This window comes from Trachypithecus francoisi, unplaced genomic scaffold, assembly GCF_009764315.1.
Source record: "Trachypithecus francoisi isolate TF-2019V2 unplaced genomic scaffold, Tfra_2.0 Lachesis_group12, whole genome shotgun sequence".
NCBI classification, from domain to species: Eukaryota; Metazoa; Chordata; class Mammalia; order Primates; family Cercopithecidae; genus Trachypithecus; species Trachypithecus francoisi.
The window spans coordinates 79,332,566-79,357,707 of NW_022681457.1; the positions used below are offsets into that span (position 1 = coordinate 79,332,566).

The window sequence follows — 25,142 nt, forward strand, 5'->3', positions numbered from 1 at the left end:
ACAAGACAATGAGGAAAATGTCTCAAAAGCATTTCAGACACCTTCATGGTAGCCCCTCCCATCACAGGCCCAGAGACCTAGGAGGAAAGAATGGTTTCATAGGCCAGGCCCAGGGCTCCGCTACCCTGCTCCTTAGGACACTGCTCCCTGCATCCCAGCGACTTCAGCTCCGACTGTGGCTAAAAGGGCCCCAGATATGTCTTAGGCCGCTGCTTCAGAGGGTGCAAGCCATAAGCCTTGGCGGCTTCCACATGGTGTTAAGCACAGTGGTCAAGAGTTGAGGCTTGGGAGCCTTTGCCTAGATTTCACAGGATATACGAAAACGCCTGGATGTCCAGGCAAAAGTCTGCTGCAGGGGCAAAGCCTTCATAGAGAGCCTCTATAGGGCAGTGTGGAGGGGAAATGTGGGTTGGAGCCCCCACACAAATTCCCCACTGGAGCACTGCCTAGTGGAGCTGTGAGAAGGGGGCTGCTGTCCTCCAGATCCCAGGATGGTATGTCCACCAATAGCTTATACTGTGCACTTGGAAAAGCCACAGGCACTCAATACTAGCCCTTGAAAGCAGCCATGGGAGCTGAGCTCTCAGTGGGTGGAGCTGCTCAAGGACTTAGGTGCCCACCCATTGCATCACTGTGATGTGGATGTGAGACTTGGAGTCAAAGGGAATTATTTTGGAGCTTTAAGGTTTAGTGACTGCCCTGCTGGGTTTTGGACTTGCCTGGGGCCTGTAGCCCCTCTCTTTTGGCTGATTGCTCCCTTTTGAAATGGCAGGTGTATTTACCCAATGCTTATATTTCCATTGTATCTTGGAAGTAACTCACTTGTTTTTGATTTTACAGGCTCATAGGTGGAAGGGACTTGCCTTGTCTCGGATGAGATTTTGGACAGTGGACTTTTGAGTTAATGCTGAAATGAGTTAAGACTTGGGGGACTGTTGAGAAGGGATGATTGTATTTTGCAATGTAAGAAGGATATGAGATTCAGAAGGGGCCAGGGGCAGAATGATATGGTTTGGATTTGTGTCCCTACCCAAATCTCATATTGAATTTGTAATCCCCACTGTTGGAGAAGGGGCATGATGGGAGGTGATTGGATCATGGAGGTGGATTTACCCCTTGCTGTTCTCATGATAGTGAGTGAGTTCTCATGAGATCTGGTTATTTAAAAGTGTGTAGGCTGGGTGCAGAGGCTCACACCTGTAATCCCAGCACTTTGGGAAGCCAAGGTGGGTGGATTGCTTGCACACAAGAGTTTGAGAACAGCCCAGGAAACATGGAAAAACCCTGTCTCCACAAAAAATTAAAAAATTAGCTGGGCATTGTGGTGCGTAACTGTAGTCCCAGCTACTTGGGAGGCTGAGGTGGGAGAATGGCTTGAGCCCAGGAGGCAGAGATTGCAGTGAACCAAAATTGCACCACTGCATTCCAGCCTGGTGATAGAACCAGACTTTGTCTCAAAATAATAAATAAATATAAATAAAAGTGTTTAGCACCTGCCACTTCTCTCTCTTCCTTCTGCACCAGCCAGGTAAGACATGCCTGCTTCCCCTTTGTCTTGTAAGTTTCCTGAGGCCTCCCCAGACATGCTTCCTGTATATCCTGTGGAACGGTGATCCAATTAAACTTTTCTTTATAAATTACCCAGTTTCAGTTATTTATTTATAGCAGTGCAAGAACGGACTAACACAATAACTTAACTACTAGTGTGGAAGAGGCAATAAGACTGGGTGGGTGGCCTGTATAGTAGAGTAGTCCACATGCCAAAGGACCTGCCTTTCCCAGTTGTTCAACAGAGCCAATCAAGTCCTACAAACAACCTCAGAAAGAACAGTCAGAGCTGGGCATGGTGGCTCACGCCTGTAATCCCAACACTTTGGGAGGTCAAGGCAACAGGATTGCCGGAGTCCAGGAGAACAGCCTGAACAACATAGTGAGACCTCATCTCTACAGAAAATAAAAAAATTAGCCGTGCATGGTGGTGTGTGCTTGTGGTCCCAGCTACTTGGGAAGCTGACGCAGGAGAATTGCTTGAGCCCAGGATGTCGAGGCTGCAATAAACGGTGTCATGCTACTGTCCTCAGCATGGACAACAGAGTAAGACCCTGTCTCAAAAAAAAAAAAAAAAAAAAAATTAAAAGGAATAAAGAAAGAACAGTCAGGCTTTCAGGAGCTCTTGCTAACTAGCAAAAATGTTATGTTGCTTTACACTCAAAGTTGCAGTGTTTATATAATAACTGAGCTCTCTCTATTTGAGTGATACTGTCAAAGAGTAGCTCTCTATATTTCTTCTTATCCCACACAGAGAGGCTGTTCTACTTCTCTGACCTCCTTTTTGAGACCTGAGTTCTGCCCCCATCCCCCAGGCCTGTAGCACCAGAGAGAAGAATAGCTCTGTACCCTGACAGCTGGGCTATGGCCTGCTTTTGTGCCTCATTCCCACTATCTTTTCCCCCAGAATTATTTCCAAGCTCTCTTGCCTCTTCTTGAACTGGCTGCCTTGGTTCAGGACCAGTATTGGCCTTTGTCACCACAACTGTCACCAAAACAACCCTCTTCCCTCATTACTACTGTGCTGAAGAAACCTATACTCCTCATTACACTTCCCATTCCCATATCTTAATTTTTGTCTGAAATTAGGCTGCAGTTGCCACAATCAACTCGAGATGTGATTCTCAACCTTCCCCAGGAACTACTACTTCTGTATACGTGTTTATCCCATACTTATATTAGCTTTCCATGACAGGTTCCATAGTATTCTACAGGCCCTTTCCTGATCTATTTTTTAACCAGTACTGGTATAAGCAATGATACAAAAAGGAGATATCATAGAGGTAAAATGGACTGGACTGAAAACCCAAGTGTATTGGATGAGTGAGGAGTGAAGAAGAAGACATAAAACTGAATTCCAGAATGTCTAGCTATGATGGCATTGATGGTTTTGATAATGATGTTGCCATTCATTAAGGAACAAAAGAGGATAAATGAATTTAGGAGGAAGATAAATTTAAGTTTGAGATACTTCTAGGACATTTAGATAAAGAATTCTGATAAACAGTTAAATATATGGACCTGGAACTGAGGGAGAAAGTTAGAATTTTTGGAATAAAAAATTTTAGATAAAAATGATGCTTGAAATCGTATTTCTGTTCCCTGCTAAGTCTTTAAACACTTAGAACATTTTCCTTCACCTTTCTCTTTAACCCCATTCCTCACCAAAACAAACCTAAAACAGCAGGAATAAAATTCCTAAAACTGCTAGCTGCCTGCTTTGAATTTTAAGAACAGATCCAAGCTTTGCTCTGCTCCCCACTTCCCTGAAACCATTTCTTATGTTAGTCCCTATATGTGTTTGTAGCTAGACATTGCCTTGTCTTTTTGGGATTGGTTACTCAGATTTGACTATACTTCCAGCTCTGCCTCTAGCATTACTCTATTCCCTAGTCGTGATTTGCTCTGGTAACTCCATACCCCAAGATTCTCTGGGATACAGCATCCTGGCCAGGACTTCAGTTTCTCTTATCCAAAAAGAAAGATTGAGGAAGGAGGCAGAACAAGATGGCAGAATAGAAGGCTACACCATTTGTTTCCTACCTCCTCAAATGAGGACACCAATCTAAGAACCATCTACACACAAAAAAAGTACCCCCATAAGAACCAAAAATCAGGTGAGCACTCACAATACGTGGTTTTAACTTCATATTGCTAAAAGAGGCACTGAGGAAGTAGGAAAAAGTCTTGAATCACCAGTCCACACCTGCCCAGTCGCCCTGCAGTCATAGCATCGTGTGGAAAACATTTTGGTGCATTGGGAAAACATAAATTGCAGCATTTCTGAGACATTAAACTCAGTGCTGCGCTATTATAACAGAAAACAAAACCAGACCAAACTCAGCTGACACCTCTCCATAGAGAGAGCATTTAAATCGGCCCTAGCCAAAGAGGAATTGCCAGTCCCAGCAGTCCAAACTTGAGTTCCAGCAAGCCTCACATCTGTGGGCTAAAGTGCTCTGGGGCCTTAAATAAACTCGAAAGGCAGTCTAGGCTGCAAGGACTGCAACTCCTAGGCAAGTCCTAATGCTGAACTGGGCCCAGAGACAGTCGACTGTGGGGAGACATATGACCTACTGAGACACCAGCTGGGGTAGCTGAGGGAGTGATGGCATTACCCTTCCCTTAACCCCAGGCAGTTCAGCTTACAGCTCCAAAAGAGGCCCTGTCCCTTTGCTTGAGGAGAGGAGAGGGAAGAGTGGGATGAGTTTGTCTCGCATCTTGGATACCAGCTCACCCACACCAGGATAGGGTACCAGTCAGAGTCGTGAAGCCCCCTTTCCAGGCCCTAGCTCCCTGTACTACATTTCTTGACACACCTTGGTCCAGAAAGGAGCCTGCTGTCTTTGAAGGGAAGGAACTAGTCCTGACAGGATTCATTGCCTGCTAACTGAAGAGCCCTGGGGGCCCTGAATAACCAGCAGTGATACCCATGTACTACATTGAGAACCTTGGGTGAGACTCTGAAACTTGCTGGCTTAAGGTGAGTCTCAGGACATTCCCAGCTATGGTGGCTATGGGGCAAGATGCCTTCCACTTGAGAAAAGTGGAAGTAAAAACAAAGGGGACTTTGTCTTGCACCTTAGGTACCAGCTCAGCCACAGGGTCTAGAGCACCAAGTGGCCTCTTGGGGTCCTCAATTCCAGGACTTGGCTCTTGGATGGCTTTTCTAGACCTGCCTTGGGCCATTGGAGAGTTCACTGCCCTGAAGGGTGAGTCCCAAGCCAGGCAGCATTCACCACAAGCTGACTGGAGAGGCCTTGGGCCTTAAGTGGTAGTCTAGCAGTACTCCTCATGGGCCTGTGGTAGTGGCGGCCATGGGAGGCTCCTCTGCCTTTGGAAAGGGGCAGGAAGAGTGGGAAGTGTCACGCGTGTCTGTGTGAAGAGACCACTGAACAGACTTTGTGTGAGCAAAAAGGCTGTTTATTTTACCTGGGTGCAGGCGGGCTGAGTTCAAAAAGAGACTCAATGAAGAGAGATAGGGGTGGGGAGGTTTTATAAGATTTGGGTAGGTAGTGGAAAATTACAGTCAAAGAGGGTTGTTCCCAGGCTGGCAGGGGTGGGGGTCACAGCGTGCTCAGTGGGGGAGCTTTTGAGCCAGGATGAGCCAAGAGAAGGAATTTCACATGGTAATGTCATCAGTAAAGGCAGGGACCAGCCATTTTCACTTCTTTTGTGGTGGAATGTCATCAATGGAGGCAGGAACTGGCCATTTTCACTCCTTTTGTGATTCTTCACTTGCTTCGGGCCATCTGAACGTATGTGCAGGTCACAGGGGATACGATGGCTTAGCTTGGGCTCAGAGGCCTGACATTCCTGCCTTCTTATATTAATAAGAAAAATAACATAAAATAGTATTGAAGTGTTGAAGCAGCAAAAATTTTTTGGGGGGTGGCATGGAGAGATAATGGGTGATGTTTCTCAGGGCTGCTTTGAGCGAGATTAGGGGCGGCGTGGGAACCTAGAGTGGGAGAGGTCAAGTTGAAGGAGGATTTTGTGGTAAGGGGTGATATTGTGGGGTTGTTAGAAGGAGCATTTGTTGTATAGAATGGTTGGTGATGTCCTGGATACGGTTTTGGATGAATTGAGAAACTAAACGGAGATACATGGTCCAAATAAAAGAAGGAGAAAATAGGTATTAAAGGACTAAGAATTGGGAGGACCCAGGACATCCAATTAGAGAGTGCCCAAGGGGGTTCAGCGTAATTACTTGCTTGGTTGGCGAGTTTTTGGGCTCTATCCTTGAGTTTTTTTTATGTTGTCATATACCAGGCCAGACTGATTTAGGTAAAAACAACACTCTTCATTTAAAAATATACAGTCCTCCTTTTTCAGCAGTGAGTAAGTCAAGGCCTTGGCGGTTTTAGAGGACAACTGCAGCTAAAGAGTCAACGTGGGTCTGGAGGACTGATAAAGTTTGTGATATGTCTGTGATGCTAGCAGAGAAGTCATTACAGAGGCTATGGAAGGTCATGACAGAGGTTGAAATGCCTGCTATTCCAGTACCAAGAGCAATAGTGGAGGGGGAAAGTCCTAAACCAACAAGCAAGGGAATTAGTGGAATAACTTTTTTTTGTCGTGTCGGTGTCATGCGGGGAACAGGGAGCTCTTCGGTCCCATTTGCAAATAGAATTTTGAGAGTAAGGAAAACTAGTGTGCATGTGCCTGTCCAGTTAGCAGGTAGACACACGTAGGTAGAGGATCCACAGAGGAAGAAGAAACCTTGTGCAAGGCAAAACCGGAGATGCAAAGTAAAAAGGTGAGAAGGAGTGCCGAAAGAGGTGTCATATACCCAGACTCCTAGGGATCCAGCTAGGGTGGCAACCATCAGAGGTTGTCATGGGGACTGATGGGGTAACTGGGTAGAGGGGGAGGTTCGATTTTCATGATGTATGAGAAAACGTTGAGTGTCTACGAGCAACCTTTCACTGTTATTTACGGGGCTGGGTATAAGTAAACAAGAAGAGGGCCTGGGAGAAGAGTCTGACGAGCGAGGGGAAGGTAGCCAAGGATGGAGTGAAATACAGAGTAAGTGTCTTCCTGAGCAATAATTACTGCTAATGTTTTTAAGTTTGCCAGTACTGATAGAGGGCTTATCTGTAATGCGGAGCTGGAAGGCTCCAGTTGTTTCAGTGATGTGTGTAGTTGGGCTTTGGAGATGAAGAGTGAAGGAATACCGAGAAGGTGAAAGGTTACCCAGGGGAATTCCAGTGGGTCTTTGCCGAGAGATACATAAGGGAGCGGCCACAGGAATAGTAGTTTGTGTTGTGAGGGGTCCAAATATGGTGGGAGTAGAGTTGATATAAGGAGAAGGGTTTTTTAAGTAAGTGTGGAGGAGGGCGGCAGCTTACTGATGTGAAATGTCTGGGGAGGTCTTGCTGGACCTGCCTAGAAAGTAAATGAGTTCTTCAGGAGGGTAAAGATGAGGGCTGTTAAAGGAAGCTCAGAGGTGTAGGGAGACAGGAGATGTTGCCCAGTCTGTATGTAAGGTGGGGACAGCTGTGTAGGCGCTGGAAGAAAGGGAAATGCAAAGCCAGCAGTTGTTTGCTGAGGAGGGATTAGAAACGGCTAGGAGAGAGTGGGTAAGATTGATAGTGTGTTAGAGATAGCTGGGGAGAGGTAGAGGGTGGCATAAGAGTGGGAATGAGAATACGAGTGAGTATAAAAGTAAAGAATAGAACTTCATCAGGGTGAAAGTATTGGAGGGTCCCCTGCCAGCAAAGATCATCTAAGAGAGAGTTAAGAGTGGCAGCTTAGGGATAGCACCGAGATATCAGCTATGATGGCTTGGAGAAACAGTGTAAACCGGCAGTGTAAACAAGAGTAAGGCATTTATGAGTAGTTGAGAATGGTGAATAGGAGTATGACTAGACAGAAGATAGTAGAGATGACTAGTTTTTGGGGCTCAGTCCGAGTAGTGGGGGTCACTTTGTAAAGCCCTGTTGCAAAAAGTAGGGTAAGGATGAACAGACCTAATAGAATGAAGGGATGTATTAGGCTCATAAGGGTTATTACTGCTCTTCAGAAATGCGAGTGAGTTTAAGGGAAGTAGGGAAGAATACTTGCAACTTCCAGGAGGAAGAGGAGAGATTAGGCTGGCTGTCCGACGGACACAGCTTTATCCTGGAACGGTGAACCCAGTGGGGAGGATCCTGCAGGCAGCCGGCAGTTGGGGTACTATAGATAACTAAGTAGGGTCTGATCCATTGAGGTTGTAGAGTTTGAGGGGCAGATTCTTAACAAGAACTGATCGTCCAGCTAGGGTGTCTTCATATGGCTGAGAATCTGGAGTAGGCAAGAGAAGATTAGCAGCCTGGTGAATTTCCTGTCTAGCCTTCAGGAGGACTGAAAGATAGTTGCCTGGAGGGCTGGTGTCTGGGATGAGGTTGGGACCGAGCAAGAAAGTGCATCCATATAAAAGTTCAAATGGATTGTACCCTGTAGCATCTCAAGGACAGGTTCTAATTCCGAGAAGGACAAGAGGCAAAAGTACTGTCCAGTCCTTTTTAAGTTGGAGGCTGAACTTGGTGAGGTGTGTCTTTAAAATTAAGACCATTAGTCCGTTCTACGTTTCCTGAAGATTGAGGATGGTAAGTGATACGAAGGTTCCACTGAATACCAAGAGCCTGAGAAACTGCTTGGGTGATTTGACTAGTAAAGGCCTGTCCATTATCAGACCGTATAGAGGTGGGAAGGCTAAACCGAGGAATTACGTCTAACAGAAGGGAAGTTATGTCTAACTGCGGTGACCTTCTCAGACCCTGTGGGAAAGGTCTCTACCCATCCAGTGAAAGTGTCTACCCAGACCAAGAGGTATTTTAGTTTTCTGACTCGGGGCATGTGAGTAAAATCAATTTGCCAGTCCTGGGCAGGGGCAAATCCCCAAACTTGATGTGTAGGAAAGGGAGGGGGCCTGAACAATCCCTGAGGGGTAGTAGAATAGCAGATGGAACACTGAGAAGTGATTTCCTTGAGGATAGATTTCCACAATGGGAAGGAAATGAGAGGTTCTAAGAGATGGGCTAGCGGCTTGTAACCTACGTGAAAGAGGTTATGAAATGACGACAAAATAGAATGGGCCTGTGAGGCTGGAAGGAGATATTTTCCTTGGTCCAAGGACCATTTGCTTGTGTGGGAAGAGATTGATAGGTGGAAGTTTCAGCAGGGGAGTAGGTGGGAGTGACTGATGAGAAGGAGAAAAACTGGCCATGAGGTACAGAAGTTGGAATGCTAGCTGCTTCTTTAGCCACCTTATCAGCATAAACGTTGCTTAGAGCAATGGGATCTGATGCCTTTTGATGGCTCTTGCAGTCAATGACTCCAGCTTCCTTTGGAAGTAAAGCAGCCTTGAGAAGAGTTTTTGTTAAAGAGGCATTAATGATAGAGGACCCTTGTGTAGTGAGGAAACCTCTTTCTGCCCATATAACAGCATGATTATGCAGGATATGGAAGGCATATTTAGAGTCAGTGTAAATATTGACATGTAGTGCCTTTGCAAGAGTGAGGGCCTGAGTTAAGGCAATGAGTTGGGCTTGCTGAGAGGTAGTGGAGGCGGGCAGAGCGGTGGCCTCAAAGACAGATGTGGAAGATACTATAGCATAGCTGCCTTTGCTGGTGAGTGGTGATTAGGCCTGGTGGAACTACCATCAGTAAACCAAATGTGATCAGGTGAGGAATAGGAAAGAAGGAAATATGGGGAAATAGGGTGAATGTCAGGTCGATCAGAGAGATACAGTCATGGGAGTCAGGTGTGGTATCTGGAATAATGTGGGAGGCTGGATTGAAGTCTGGGCCAGGAACAATGGTAAGTGTGGGAGACTCAACAAAGAGTGAGTATAGCTGAAGGAGCCAGGGAACAGAAAGTATATGCATCAGGTGTGAGGAAGAAAATCGATTTTGGAAGTTATGAGAGCTGTAGAGAGTGAGTTGAGCATAGTTTGTGATTTTGAGGGCCTCTAGAAGTATTAGGGTGGTGGCAGCTGCTGCACAGAGACATGATGGCCAGCCTAAAACAGTAAGGTCAAGTTGTTTGGACAAAAAGGCTACAGGGCATGGTCCTGATCCTCATGTAAGAATTCTGACTGCACAGCCCTGCACTTTGGCTGTGTGTAATGAAAAGGGCTGGGATGAGTCAGGGAGAGCTAGCGTGGTGGCAGTCTCTAAAGCTGTCTTCAAGGAATAGAAAGAGGAGTGGTGAAAGGATTTAGGATCTATGGGGTCAGTTAGGTTTCCTTTTGTGAGTTTATATAATGGTTTTATTAGGATGGCAAAACCAAGTATCCAGAGGTGAAAGTATCCAACCATGCTGAGGAAGGAAAGGAGTTGTTGTTTTGGAGAAGGTGTTAGGATTTGAGAGATCAGTTGGACACGATCATCAGGGAGAGCATGTGTGTTTTTACGAAGAATTATGCTGAGGTAGGTAACAGATGGAGAAGAAATTTGAGCTTTGGAGGGGGATACCCGATATCCTTTGGAGAATAAATGTTGAAGGAGCAGGAGAGTGTCTTACTGAGAAGATTCAAAGGAGGGGCTACAAAGTAGAAGGTCATCAATATATTGAATAAGGTGAGAAGCAGAGGAGTGGAAAGAAAGTAAATCATGAGAAAGAGCTTGGCTGAAGTAATGAGGGCTATCCCTGAAACCTTGAGGCATCACATCCCAGGTAAGCTGCTGGGACTGATGGGTGTCAGGGTCAGTCCAGGTAAAAGCAAAGAGAGGCTGGGATGAGGGGTGCAGGGGAATAGTGAAAAAAGCATCTTTAAGAACAAAACGGAATAGTGAGTTGTAGAGGAAGGTATTGAGGACAAAAGAGTGTACGGGTTGGGCACTACAGGGTGGATAGGCAAAACAATTCGGTTGATAAGGTGCAGATCCTGAACTAACCTGTAAGACTTACCCGATTTTTGGACAGGTAAAATGGGGGAATTGTAAGGAGAGTTTATAGGTTTTAGAAGCCCATGCTCTAGCAGGCGAGTGATAACAGGCTTAATCCTTTTAAAGCCTGCTGCAGGATGGGATACTGGCATTGAGCGGGGTAAGCGTGATTAGGTTTTAATGGGATAGTAATGGGCATGTGATCAGTTGCCAGGGAGGGAGTAGAGGTATCCCATACTTGTGGTTAAGGTGAGGTATACAAGAAGATGCAAAGGAGGCTTTGGGTTAGGAAGAAGGGCAGCAGTGAGATGTGGTTGTAGTCCAGGAATAGTCAGGAAAGCAGATAATTTGGTTTAAATGTCTCAGCCTAATAGGGAACTGGGCAGGTGGGGATAAAAGTGCATAAAATAATGTTGTCCAAGTTGGCACCAGGGTGAGGGAGTTTTAAGGGGTTTTGAAGCTTGGCTGTCAATATCCACAACAGTTACAGGGGCAAGGGAAACAGGCCCTTGAAAAGAAGGTAATGTGGAGTGGGTAGCCCCTGTATCAATTAAACGGGGGACGACTTACCCTCTCCACTGTAAGAGTTACCCAAAGCTCGGCATCCATGCTGGTCCAGGGGGTTTCCGAGGCGAGCAGGCAGCGTCAGTCTTCAGTTGCTAAGCTGAGGCGATCTGGGAAGGAGTTGGCCAAGGAACATTGGGTTTGGGCTCCAGGGGCTTTAGGAGCAGCAGCGATGTGAGTCAGACAGTCTGACCTCCAGTGGAGGCCCGTACAGACAGGGCATGGCTTAGGAGGAATCCCGGGCTGCGGGCATTCCAAGGCCCAGTGGCCAGGCTTTTGGCATTTGAAGCAAGGTCCACGAGGAGGTTTTGAAGGAGCCCCTGGGAGCCGTGGCTTGGGTGTTCTGAAGTTTTTGTATGCTGGAGACGTGGTTGTGGGTTGTCTTACATTGGAGGCAAGTAGCTGTGACTCATAGATGCGTTGTTGTTTGGCTGCCTCTTCTCTGTTATAACTGTACACCTTGAAGGCAAGGTTAATTAAGTCCTGTTGTAGGGTTTGAGGGCCGGAATCTAACTTCTGGGGTTTTTTCCTAATGTCAGGAGCGGATTGGGTGATGAAATGCATATTAAGAATAAGGTGACCTCTGGCCCCTCTGGGTCTAGGGTGGTAAAGCATCTAAGGGTTGCTGCTAAGCCGGCCGTGAACTGGCCTGGGTTTTCTTCTTTTCTTTGGGTAGTTTCTTTAAGCTTGTCATAATTAACAGCTTTGTAAGCTGCCTTTTTAAGCCCTTCAGCTAGGCAGGAAATCATGTAATCTCGCCTAACTATACCTGGGGAATCTGCCTGATAGTTCCATTGGGGATCCTCTCGGGGAACTGCTCTAACGCCTTCCTGGAGCTCTGGCTCGTGGAGCCGGCGGTTGTCAGTGTGAGATTGGGCTAGAGAAAAAACTCTTGCCCGTTCATCTAGGGAGAGGTTAGAAGTTAGGATAAAGTTTAAGTCACTCCAGGTTAAATTGTAGGACAGAGTTAGATATCTGAATTCCCTGTATATATTTAGTGGGATCTGATGAGAAAGAGCCTAAACCCTGACTGATCTGAGAGAGGTCTAATAGAGAAAAAGGCACATGTACCCTGACTGTGCCTTCAGCTCCAGCCACCTCTGTAAGAGGAAATTGTTGGGCAGGTAGGAAAGAGCTAGTCACGGAACCAAACTATAAACTGGACCAGGTGTGAGGAGGGGAGGTGATAGAAGGATTATAGAGTGGAGGAGTGGAGGCTGAGGAAAAATTGGGACCTGGCTCGGCCTGGCGACGAACAGCCTGGGGAGGAGGGGAGAGATCAGATGGGTCTGTAGAAAAGGAAGATTGGAAAGACTCAGCGACGCTTGGGGTTGGGACTGAGGGGACAGACAGGAGGGAAAGGAGGATTTGGGAGGAATCGCATTGAGAACAGAGACTAGGGAGGGGACGAAATATGAAAAATGCCCGGATGTAAGGCACCTTAGACCGTTTGCCCATTTTTCGACAAAAATTATCTAGGTCTTGTAGGATGGAGAAATCAAAAGTGCCGTTTTCTGGCCATTTAGAGTCATTATCAAGTTTGTATTGGTGCCAGGAGGTGTTGCAGAAGAAAATAAGGTGTTTAGGTTTTAGGTCAGGTGTGAGTTGAAGAGGTTTTAGGTTTTTAAGAACACAGGCTAAGGGAGAAGAAGGGGGAATGGAGGGTGGAAGGTTGCCCATGGTGAAGGAGGTAAGTTTAAAGAGAAAGGTAGAAACAGAGAAGGGCATGGGTGAGCAGCCCAGGGCTGCAATGTGGGTGACCAGCCAAAGCAGGTGTCCCCGCAGTTGACTTGCCACCAAGGGAATGTGGGTGAATGACCAAGGCAGGCATCCCTGCGGTGGTCAGACACCAAGGGAAGGCTGTCTTTCTGAGTCCGTGAGTGGCGCCGGAGTTTTGGGTCCCCAGATAAAATGTGTCTCCTTTGTCTCTACTAGAGAGGAAAAAGAACTGGAATTGGAAGGATGGGGAGATTGAAGGGTAGCAAGAAATGGAGATTGAAGGGTAGCAAGAGAGGCTGGAGAAGAAAGTGAAAAGACTGCTTACCTGATTTGAAATTGGTGAGATGTTGGCTAGGTGCGGTGGCTCACGCCTGTAATCCCAGCACTTTGGAAGGCCAAGGCAGGCAGATCATGAGCAAGAGATCGAGACCATCCTGGCCAACATGGTGAAACCCCGTCTCTACTAAAAATACAAAAATATTAGCCTGGCGTGGTGGCAGGCGCCTGTAATCCCAGCTACTTGGGAGGCTGAGACAGGAGAGTCGCTTGAACCTGGGAGGTGGAGCTTGCAGTGAGCTGAGGTCATGTCATTGCACTCCAGCCTGGGCAAAAGGAGCGAAACTCCATCCCCGCGCCCCCCCCAAAAAAAAGAAAAAGAAATTGGTGAGATGTTTCTTGGGCTGGTTGGTCTGAGGACCCAAGGTTGTAGGTGGTCTCCTCATGGAGTGAGGGCAAGGACAGGGGACTGGTCTCCTGAAGGAGTCTTCTTGTCCCGGATCTTCAGCACCAATTGTCACCTGCGTCCGTGTGAAGAGACCACCAAACAGGCTTTGTGTGAGCAACAAGGCTGTTTATTTCACCTGGGTGCAGGCAGGCTGAGTCTGAAAAGAGAGTCAGCGAAGGGAGATAGGGGTGGGGCCGTTTGGTAAGATTTGGGTAGGTAGTGGAAAATTACAATTAAAGGGGGTTGTTCTCTGGCTGGCAGGAGTGGGGGTCACTAGGTGCTCAGTTGGGGAGCTTTTGAGCCAGGATGAGCCAAGAGAAGGAATTTCACAAGGTAATGTCATCAGTTAAGGCAGGGACCAGCCATTTTCACTTCTTTTGTGGTGGAATGTCATCAGTTAAGGCAGGAACTGGCCATTTTCACTTCTTTTGTGATTCTTCACTTGCTTCGGGCCATCTGGACTTACATACATGCAGGTCACAGGGGATACGATGGCTTAGCTTGGGCTCAGAGGCCTGACAGGAAGGACTATGTCTTGTGGTTTGAGTGCCAGTTCAGCCACAGTACAATGGAACAGCCAGTGAACATCTAAGGTTTTTTTACTCTAGTCCCTGCCTCCGGGATGGCACCTCTGGACACACCCAGAGTCTGGAGGAACCCGCTATCCTGAAGAGAAGGACACAGGCCGGGCTGGCTTTGCCACCTGCTGATTGTGGAGCCTCAGGGCCTTGAGTGAACACAGATGATAGCCAGGGAGTGGTTACAGCAAACCTTGGGTGAGACCTCATTTGGTGCTGGCTTCAGATTTGACCAAGCACAGTCCTAGTGGTGGTGGCCACAAGGGTACTTATGTCACACCACTACCAGCTCCAGGTAGCTCAGAACAGAGAAAGATCCCATTTGTTTGGAAGAAACTAAGGGAAGAGAACAAGAGTCTCTGCCTGGTTTCCCAGAGAATTCTTCTGGATTTTGTTCTAGACCACCAAGATGGTCCTCTATGGGTCTACAAGAACCACAGCATTACTGGGGTTGGGGTGACCACTAAAGCAGATACAGCTTAGATCACAATACCGAAGTCCTTTCACATATCTGGAAAGCCTTCCCAAGAAGGACAGGTACAAACAAGCCCAGGCTGAGAAGACTACAACAAATACCTAACTCTTCAATGCCCGGACACTGACAAACATCTACAAGCATCAACATCATCCAGGAAAACATGACTTCATCAAATGAACTAAAGGTACCAGAAACCAATCCTAGAGAAACAGAGATATGTGACCTTTCAGAAAGAATTCAAAATAGCTGTTTTGAGGAAACTCAAAGAAATTCAAGATAACACAAAGAAGGAATTTAGACTTCTATCAGATAAATTTAACAAAGAGATTGAAATAATCCAAAAGAAGCAGAAATTCTGGGGCTGAAAAATGCAATTAGCATACAGAAGAATGCATCAGAGTCTTTTAATAGCAGAATTCATCAAGCAGAAGAAGGAATTAGTGAGCTTGAAGACAGGCTATTTGAAAATTCACAGTCTGAGGAAATAAAAGAAAAAAAGAATAAAATGAGTGATACATACCTGCAAGATCCAGAATATAGCTTCAAGGGGCGAATCTAAGAGTTATTGGCCTTAAAGAGGACATAAAGAAAGAGATTGGGGGTAGAGAATTTATTCAAAGGGATTATATCAGAGAACTTCCCAGACCTAGAGGAAGATATATCAGTATCCAAGTACAAGTAGGTTATAGAATACCAAGCATATTTAACCCAAAGAAGACTAATTCAAGACATTTAATAATCAAGCTCCCAAAGGTCAAGGATAAAGAAAGGATCCTAAAAGCAGCAAGAGAAAATTAAAAAGTAACATACAGTGGAGTCTGGCAGCAGATCTTTCAGTGGAAACTTTACGGGCCAGGAGAGAGTGGCATGACATGTTTAAAGTGAAGGAAAAAAACCTTTTATCCTAAAATAGTATGTTTGGCAAAAATACCCTTCAAACATGAAGGAGAAATAAAGACTTTCCCAGACAAACAAAAACTGAGGGATTTCATCAACACCAGAACTGGCCTATAAGAAATGCTAAAAGGGAGTACTTCTATCAGTACAAAAAGGATGTTAGTGAACAAGAAAAAATCATATGAAGGTACAGAACTCACTGGTGATAGTAAGTAGACAGAAGAACACAGAATATTATAATGCTTTAACTGTGATGTGTAAACTACTCTTAAGTGGAAAGACTAAACTATGAACCAATCACAAATAATAACTACAACCCTCAAGACAGCATAATAAGATACAAGTAGAAACAAAAAGTTAAAAAGCAGGGGGACAAAGGTAAGTTGTAGAGTTTTTATTAGGTTTCTTTTGGCTTGTTTGCTTATTCAAATGGTATAAGTTTTTTATAAGATAGTATTTGCAAGCCTCCTGGTAACTTCAGGCCAAAAACAATACAACAGATACACAGAAAGTTAAAAGTAAGAAACTAAATCATATCACCAGAGAAAATCACCTTCACTAAAGGAAAACAGGAAGGAAAGAAGGAAGAGAAGACCACAAAACAACCAGAAAACAAATAACAAAATGGTAGGACTAAGTCCTTATCAATAACAACACTGAATATAAATAGACTAAGCTCTCCAGTAAAAAGACATAAAGTGGCTGGATGGATTTAAAAAAAATTAGACCCAATGATCTGTTACCTACAAGAAACACACTTCACTTATAAAGACAAACATAGACTGAAAAGGGATTGAAAAAGATATTTCATGTCAATGAAAACAAAAAGGAGCAGGAGTAGCTATACTTTTGTCAGACAAAATAGATTTCAAGACAAAAACTATAAGAAGGTCACAATATAATGATAAAGGGGTTAGTTCAGTAAGAGGATATAGTAATTATAAATATATATACACCCAACACTGGAGCACCCAAATATATAGAGCAAACACTATTACAGCTAAATAGAGAGATAGACTTCAGTATAGTAATAGCTGGAGACTTCAACATCCCACTATTAGCATTGGACACATCTTCCAGAAAGAAAATCAACAAAGAAACATTGGGCCGGGCGCGGTGGCTCAAGCCTGTAACCCCAGCACTTTGGGAGGCCGAGACGGGCGGATCACGAGGTCAGGAGATCGAGACCATCCTGGCTAACACGGTGAAACCCCGTCTCTACTAAAAATACAAAAACTAGCCGGGCGAGGTGGCGGGCACCTGTAGTCCCAGCTACTCGGGCGGCTGAGGCAGGAGAATGGCGTAAACCCGGGAGGCGGAGCTTGCAGTGAGCTGAGATCCGGCCACTGCACTCCAGTCCGGGCGACAGAGTGAGACTCCGCCTCAAAAAAAAAAAAAAAAAAAACAAAGAAACATTGAATTTAATCTGCACTATAGACCAAATGCAACTAATAGATATTTACAGAACATTTCAGCCAGCAACTGCAGAATACACATTCTTTTCCTCAGCACATGGATTATTCTCAGAGATAAACCACATGTTAGGTTACAAAACAAGTCTTAAAACAGTAAAAAAAAAAACTGAAATAAGCATCTTCTCTGACCACAATGGAATACACTAGAAATTAATAACAAGAGGAATTTTGGAAACTATACAAATACATGGAAATTAAACAATATGCTTCTGAATGACCAGTGGGTCAATAAAGAAATTAAGAGGAAACTGAAAAATTTCTTAAAACCAATGATAATGGAAACACAATATACTAAAATCTATGGGATACAGCAAAAGCAGTACTAAGAGGGAAATGTATAGCTGTAAGTACCTTGATCAAAAAGAAGAAAAACTTCAAATAAACAATCTAATGATGTATCTTAAAGAAGTAGAAAAGCAAGAGCAAACCAAACCCAAAATTAATATTAATAGAAAAAAGAAATAATAAAGATCAGAGCAGAAATAAATTGAAATGAAGAAAACAATACAAAAAAATCAATAAAACAAAAGATTGGTTTTTTGAAAAGTTAAACAAAATTGACAAACCTTTAGCCAGACTAAGAAAAAAAGAGAGATGACCCAAATAAATAAAATCAGAGATGAAAAAGGAGACATTACAGCTGATAACACAGAAATTCAAAGGATCAGTAGTGGTTACTGTGAACAACTATATGCCAATAAATCAGAAAATCTAAAAGCAATGGACAAATTTCAAGATGCATATAACCTATCAAGACTGAACCATGAAAAAATCCAAAACTTGAACAGACCAAATAAAGTAACAAGATCAAAGCCATAATAAAAAGTCACCCAGTAATGAAAAGCCTGAGACCCAGCTGAATTCTACCAAACATTTAAAGAAGGATTAATACCAATCTTACTCCAACTATTCTGAAAATAGAGGAGGAAGAAATACTTCCAAACTCATTCTACAAGGCAAGTATTACCCTGATACCAAAACCAGACAAAGACATATCAAAAAAATAAAACTACATGCCAATGTCTCTGATGAATATTGATGCAAAAAATCCTCAACAAAATACTAGCAAACTGAATTCAAAATACATTAAAAAGATCATTCATCATGACCAAGTGGGATTTATCCCTGGGATGCAAGGATGGTTCGATATATAGAAATCAATCAGTATGATACATCATATCAGCAGAATAAAGGATAAAAACCATATGATCATTTCAATTGATGCTGAAAAAGCACTTGATAAAATCCAACATCTCTTCATGATGGGTATAGAAGGAATATACCTCAACGTAATAAAAGACATATATGGCAGACCCACAGCTAATATACTGAATGGGGAAAAACTGAAAACCTTTTCTCTAAGATCTGGAACGTGACAAGAATGCCCCATGTTACCACTGTTATTCAACATAATGCTGGAGGTCCTAGCTAGTGCAAGCAAACAAGAGAGGGAAATAAGGAGCATTTAAATTGGAAAGGAAGAAGTCAAATTATCCTCGTTTGCAGATGATATGATCTTATATTTGGAAAAACCCAAAGACTCCACCAAAAAACTATTAGAATTGATGAATAAATTCAGTAAAATTGCAGGATACAAAATCAACATACAGAAATCAGCAGGCCGGGCACGGTGGCTCACATCTGTAATCCCATCACTTTGGGAGGCCAAGGCAGGCGGATCACGTAAGGTCAGGAGTTTGAGACAAGCCTGGCCAACATGGTGAAACTCTACCTCTACTAAAAATACAAAAATTACCCAGGCGTGATGGTGGACACCTGTAATCTCAGCTACTCAGGAGGCTGAAGCAGGGGAATTGCTTGAACCCAGGAGGCAGAGGTTGCAGTGAGCTGAGATCGTGCCACTGCAACTCCAGCCAGGGCGACAACAGTGAGACTCCACCTAAAAAAAAAAAAAAAAAAAAAAAAATCAGTAGCAATTGTATATGCGAACAGTGAACCATCTAAAAAATAAATTTGAAAAGTAATCCCATTTACAGTAGCCACAGATAAATGCCTAGGAGTTAACCAAAGAAGTGAAAGTTCTCTATGATGAAAACTATAAAACACTGATGAAAGAAATTGAAGAAGACACCAAAAAATGGAAAGATATTCCATGTTCAGGGATTGGAAAAATCAATATTGTTAAAATACTTATACTACTTAATCTACAGATTCAATGTAATCCCTATCAAAATACCAATGACATTATTAACAGAAATAGAAAAAACAATTCTAAAATTGTTTTTTGTTATATGAAACCTCAAAAGACCTGGAATAACGAAAGCTATCCTAAGCAAAAAGAACAAAACTGGAGTTATCATATTACTTGACTTAACATTTTACTACAGAGCTATAGTAACTAAAATAGCATGGTACTGTCATAAAATAGACACATAGACCAATGGAACAGATTAGAAAACCCAGAAACAAATCCACACACCTACATTGAACTCATTTGTTACAAAGATGCCAAGAACATACACTGAGGAAAAGACAGTTTTTTCATTAAATGGATGCTGGGAAACTGGATATCCATATGCAGAAGAAATGAAACTTGATCCCCATCTCTAGCCGTATACAAAAATCAGATAAAAATGGATTAAAGACTTACATCTAAGACCTGAAACTGTGAAACTACTACAAGAAAACATTGGGGAAACTCTCTAGGACACTGGACTGGGCAAAGATTTCTTGAGTAATAACCCACAAGCACAGGCAACCAAAGCAAAAATGGATAAATGGGATCACATCAAGTTAAAAAGCTTCTGTACAGAAAGGATATAATCAACAACGTGAAGAGACAACCCACAGAATAGGAGAAAATATTAGCAAACTACCCATCTGACAAGGGATTAATCACCGGAATATATACTGAACTTAATTCAATAGGAAAAAAATCTAATAATCTGATTTTAAAATGGGCAATAGATCTGAACAGACATTTCTCAAAAGAAGACATACAATTGGCAAATGAGTATATGAAAAGGTACTCAGTATCATTTGTCATCAGAGAAATACAAATCTAAACCGCAATGGCATATCATCTCACCTCAGTAAAAATGGCTTGCATCCAAAAGACAGACAATAACAAGTGCCAGTGAGGATGTGGAGAAAAGGGAACCCTCGTACACTGTTGGTGGCAAAGTAAATTAGTACAACCGCTACGGAGAACGGTTTGAAAATTCCTCAAAAAGCTAAGCAGAGCTACCATATGATTCAGCAGTCCCACTGCTGGGTATATACCACAAAGAAGGGAAATTAGTATATCAGAGAGAGGCCTGCACTTGCGTGCTTGTTGCAGCACTGTTCACAATAGCTAAGATTTGGAACCATCCTAAGTGTCCATCAGCAGATGAATGGATAAAGAAAATGTGGTACTTATACACAATAGAGTACTATTCAGCAATAAAGAAGAATGAGATCAGCTGAGTGCAGTGGCTCACACCTGTAGTCCCAGCACTTTGGGAGGTCGGAGCAGGCAGATTGTTTGAGCTCAGGAGTTCAAGGCCAGCCTGGGCAACATGGCAAAACTCTATCTCTACAAAAATTACAAAAAAGTAGCCAGGTGTTGGTGGCATGCACCTGTAGTCTCAACTATTGGGGAGGCTGAGGCAGAAGAATTGCTTGAGCCTAGGAGGTTAAGGCTGCATTGAGCCATGATCATGCCACTGCACTCCAGCCTGGGTGACACAGTGAGACCCTATCTCAAAAAAAAAAAAAAAAAAAAAAATGAGATTCTGTCATTTGCAACAACATAGATGGAACTGGAGGTTATTATGCTAGGTGAAATAAGCCAGGCACAGAAAGACAAACATCATCGCATGTTCTCACTTATTTGTGAGATCTAAAAATCAAAACAATTGAGATCATGGAGACAGAGAGAGTAGAAGGATGGTTACGAGAGACTGGGAAGGGTAGTGGGAGGATGTCGGGGAGGTGGGGATGGTTAATTGGTACAAAAAATAGTTAGAATGAAAAAGACCTAGTATCTGATAGCACAACAGGATGATTATAATCAATAAATAATTTAATTGTACATTTTTAAATCACTGAAAGAGTATAATTGGATTGTTTGTAACACAAAGAATAAATATTTGAGGTAATGGATACCCCATTTTCCATGTTGTGATTATGCATTGCATGTCTATATCAAAACGTCTCATGTACCCCATAAATATATATACCTAGTATGTACTCACAAAAATTAAAATTAAAAAAAGAGAAAAATTGAATACCAAGAGAAAAGTAAGATAACTTGAGAAGTCAGGTCAGGAACCATGTTTTGCTAATGTCTGAGTGTCCCTCACCAAGCACGATACTATAAAACAATAAATGTTCTGTAAGTGTTTGTTGATTGAAAACATCCTTGAATAAACAGCTGATAAAAGAGGAGCCAATGTAGGAATTAACAAAGTAATGGGAAAAAACTAGCAAGTTATTATCAAAGTCAGGGTAGCATTGAGTTTCAAAAAGTGAATGGTCAACAGTGTGGAATACTGTGGAAGACAGTAGAACTAACAAACATGGAAAGACAATTTGGGGGAAATACAAACTACGCAGAAAGAATAAAACTTTGAAAAATCAGTAGTATCAGAAATAAAAAGAAATTGCAGCCTATGAATTAAATTCCTGTGGAGAACAGCCCTTGCTGCCACCAACATGGAGACTTTGTATTGTGTCCCGTTCTTTGTGCTCTAATGTCCCAACCTGAAGCTGAAGAAGCCACCCTGGCTGCCCATGCCATCGGCCATGACTCTGGTGCTCTGGTGGTAGCGTCTTCCTCATCACCAGAGGAATAATTTTTGATGTTATTGTTGAACCTCCAAGTGTTGGCTCTATGACTGATGAACATAGGCATCAGAGGCCAGTAGCTTTCTTGGCCTACAGAGTAAATGGACAATATATTATGGAAGGGGTTGTATCCAGCTTCCTGTTTACAATGGGAGGTTTAGGTTTCATAATCCTGGACCCATCAAATGCACCAAATATCCCAAAACTCAATAGATTTCTTATATTCATTGGATTCGTGTGTGTCCTATTGAGGTTTTTCATGGCTACTCGAGTATTCATGAGAATGAAACTGCCAGGCTATCTGATGGGTTATGGTGCATTTGAGAAGAAATCAGTAGATACTGGATTTGCTCCTGTCAGTGAAGTTTTAAAGGCTGTACCAGTCCTCTAATATGAAATGTGGAAAAGAATGAAGAGCAGCAGTAAAAGAAATATCTAGTGAAAAAACAGGAAGTGTATTGAAGCTTGGCCTAGAGTTTATTCTCGGTATTAAAGAGACAAGTTTATCACAGTATTTTTTTTTTCCTGATGACCTATTGCTATGCCAATGATGTTGAGTGACATTTTCTTCTTAGTTTTTCATTTCTTAAAGAAACTATACTCCATATCTACAACTATAATATCAAATAAAGTGATTATTTTTTGCAACCCCCTTAAAAAAAATTCCTATGGAGTAGAGCAAAAAGAGAGATGAAAAATAGGAGGAAAAATGTATCAAAAATTAAAACAATGAGTCCTCAAATTCCAGTGTTTAACTAATAGGGTTTAATAGGGGTTTCAAAAATAGAAAACAGAGGTAAGGAATTCACAAATGAAATAATTGAAAAAAATTTTCTAGAATAACGTGAATTTCTTTTCTTTTTTTTTTTTTTTTTGAGACGGAGTCTCACTCTGTCGCCCAGGTTGGAGTGCAGTGGCGCGATCTTGGCTCACTGCAAGCTCCGCTTGATTCACACCATTTTCCTGCCTCAGCCTCTCCAGTAGCTGGGACTACAGGTGCCCACGACCACACCCGGCTAATTTTTTGTATTTTTAGTAGAGATGGGGTTTCACCATGTTAGCTAGGATGGTCTCAATCTCCTGACCTCGTGATCCATCCACCTCAGCCTCCCAAAGTGCTGGGATTACAGGCGTGAGCCACCGTGCCCGGCCCAAAAACGTGAATTTCTAAAATGAAAAGATTCCAACTGGGTGGAATGGTTTACACCAGTAATTCCAGTACTCTGGGAGGTCAAAGCAGAAAGATCGCTTGAGCCAGGAGTTCAAGACCAACCTGGGCAACAAAGTAAGACCCCCATCTCTAAAAAAAAAAAAAAAAAAAATTAGCTGGGCATGGTGGTGTGCGCCTGTAGTCTCAGCTGCTCAGGAGGCCGAGGCCAAGGCCAGAGGATTGCTTGAGCCCAGGAGTTTGAGGCTGCAGCGAGCTACAATGGCACCACTGCACTCCATCCTGGGAGACAAAGATCCTGTCTCAGAAAAGAAAAAAAAAAAGACAACAGCAACGAAACAGTGAGAGGATTCCACTAAATACCAAGAAAGGGAAAATAATAATCTTTTCAATAAGCGATGCTGGATCAACTGGAAATCAAGTTTCTAGTTGAAGCTTGATTTCTACCTGATAACACTTAGAAAAATCAGTTGCAGATGGATTGCAGATATAAATGTGAAAAGTAGAAGAGTAAAACCTAAGATAAGAGAACACCTTCATGTCCTTGAGGTAGAGAAAATTTTTTTTAGTAGGAAAAGATCAACAAAATGGAATACTTTTTTTTTTTTTTTGAGATGGAACTTCACTCTCTTTGCCCAGGCTGGAGTGCAATGGCATGATTTTGGCTCACCGTACATTAAAATTTTTAGATTACTATTTATTGGCCAGGCACCGTGGCTCACACCTGTAATCTCAGCACTTTGGGAGGCTGGAAGAGACAGATCACCTAAGATCAGGAGTTCAAGACCAGCCTGGCCAACATGGTGAAATCACTTCTCTACTAAAAATACAAAAATTAGCCAGGCATGGTAGTGTGCACCACCTGTAATCCCAGCCATTTGGGAGGCTGAGGCAGGAGAATGGCTTGAACCCTGGAGGCGGAGGTTGCAGTGAACTGAGATCACACCACTGCACTCCAGACTGGGCAGCAGAGTGAGACTCCATCTCAAAAAAAAAAAAAAAAGAATGAAAGAAAAATTGGATCCTTAGACTTAAAAACACCCTCAGAACAGATCTCATTATATAAGCTTCAATGCTTACGTGGAGGCTGAACCCACACAATGGTTTGTTTCATAATTATTTATGAAAGCATCCTTTCTATCTTATCTTCACTTGTCACCATTTCTGTTATTAGTCCTTAGGAAAAAATTCAGACTATGTTAAAGTATTATTTACATTGACTAGGCCTACTTTACTGTTACTAAAGATAAGTGGTTTCATACTCATCTCTTTCTGTGAAAAGACTAAAATGTTCTAACCAGTGAACATATAAGGGCATTTTAATTTAATTTGATTTTTAAAGTAGAGAAAGGATTTTTAGAAAAGATGCTGCCTGGGAGTTAGTGAGAGACAGCTGAAGAAGCCAGTTTGTGAGCTCCACACCTCATTTATCAAGTTAAATGATTTGTGCCCTTGTTTATTCCTTAATGCTGTCCTCTACTGTACTATTTGACCTTTGAATATTGACATTTCTTATAAATTAATCTTACATTTTCTCCTCTTCTTATTTTATATGATTTCTGTAGGCAATCTCAGTTACATCCTTGTCTTCAAATATTATCTACATTCCATGACTCACAAATGTATTTCTTTCTCTTTTTTTTTTTTGAGGCAGTCTTACTCTGTCACCTAGGCTGGAATGCAGTGGCACAATCACAGCTCACTGCAGCCTCAGTTTCCCTGGGCTCAGGTGATCCTCCCACCTCAGCCTCCCAAGTAGTTGGGACTACAGGCTCATGCCACCATGCTTGGGTAGTTTTTGTATTTTTTGTAGAGACAGGGTCTCACTGTGTTGCGCAGGCTGGTCTTGAGCTCTTGGGCTCAAACAACACACCCACCTTTGCCTCCCAAAGTGCTAGGATTACAGGCATGAGCCACTGTGCCCAACCTCACAGATGTATTTCTTCAGCCCATATCTTTTGAGCGTTAGACTCTGTATCCAACTATTTAATGTCATAAAGGCATCCCAAGATCAACATATCCAAATGTGATTTTATGATCTTCTTCCCCAAATTTATTTATCCTCCTGTATTCACCATATAGCACCACCATCTAGCCATGGAATCATGATGAAAACCTTGTAGTTACTCCTAACACCTTTGTCTTTTGTGTATTCCACATGCAATACATTGCAAGATCTGTTAATTTTACCTCTGAAATATATTTCATAATTTTCTACTTCTCCCTATTAAATCAAACCACTATAATCTCTCATGTAAATTGCTATAGTAGCCATCTAACTGATCTTTCAGTTTCCACTATTAATCGCCTCTATTCCATTCTTCAC

At 42.9% G+C, this 25,142-nt stretch overlaps 1 protein-coding gene and 1 pseudogene across 3 annotated transcripts in view; both read left to right on the top strand.

Annotated features, from left to right (window-relative positions):
* ZSWIM5 (zinc finger SWIM-type containing 5) overlaps positions 1–25,142 on the top strand; it is a 189,827-nt gene that overhangs the window by 120,273 nt on the left and 44,412 nt on the right. The gene's annotated exons all lie outside the window — the stretch shown is intronic.
* On the top strand, positions 20,878–22,458 carry LOC117092686 (annotated as a pseudogene).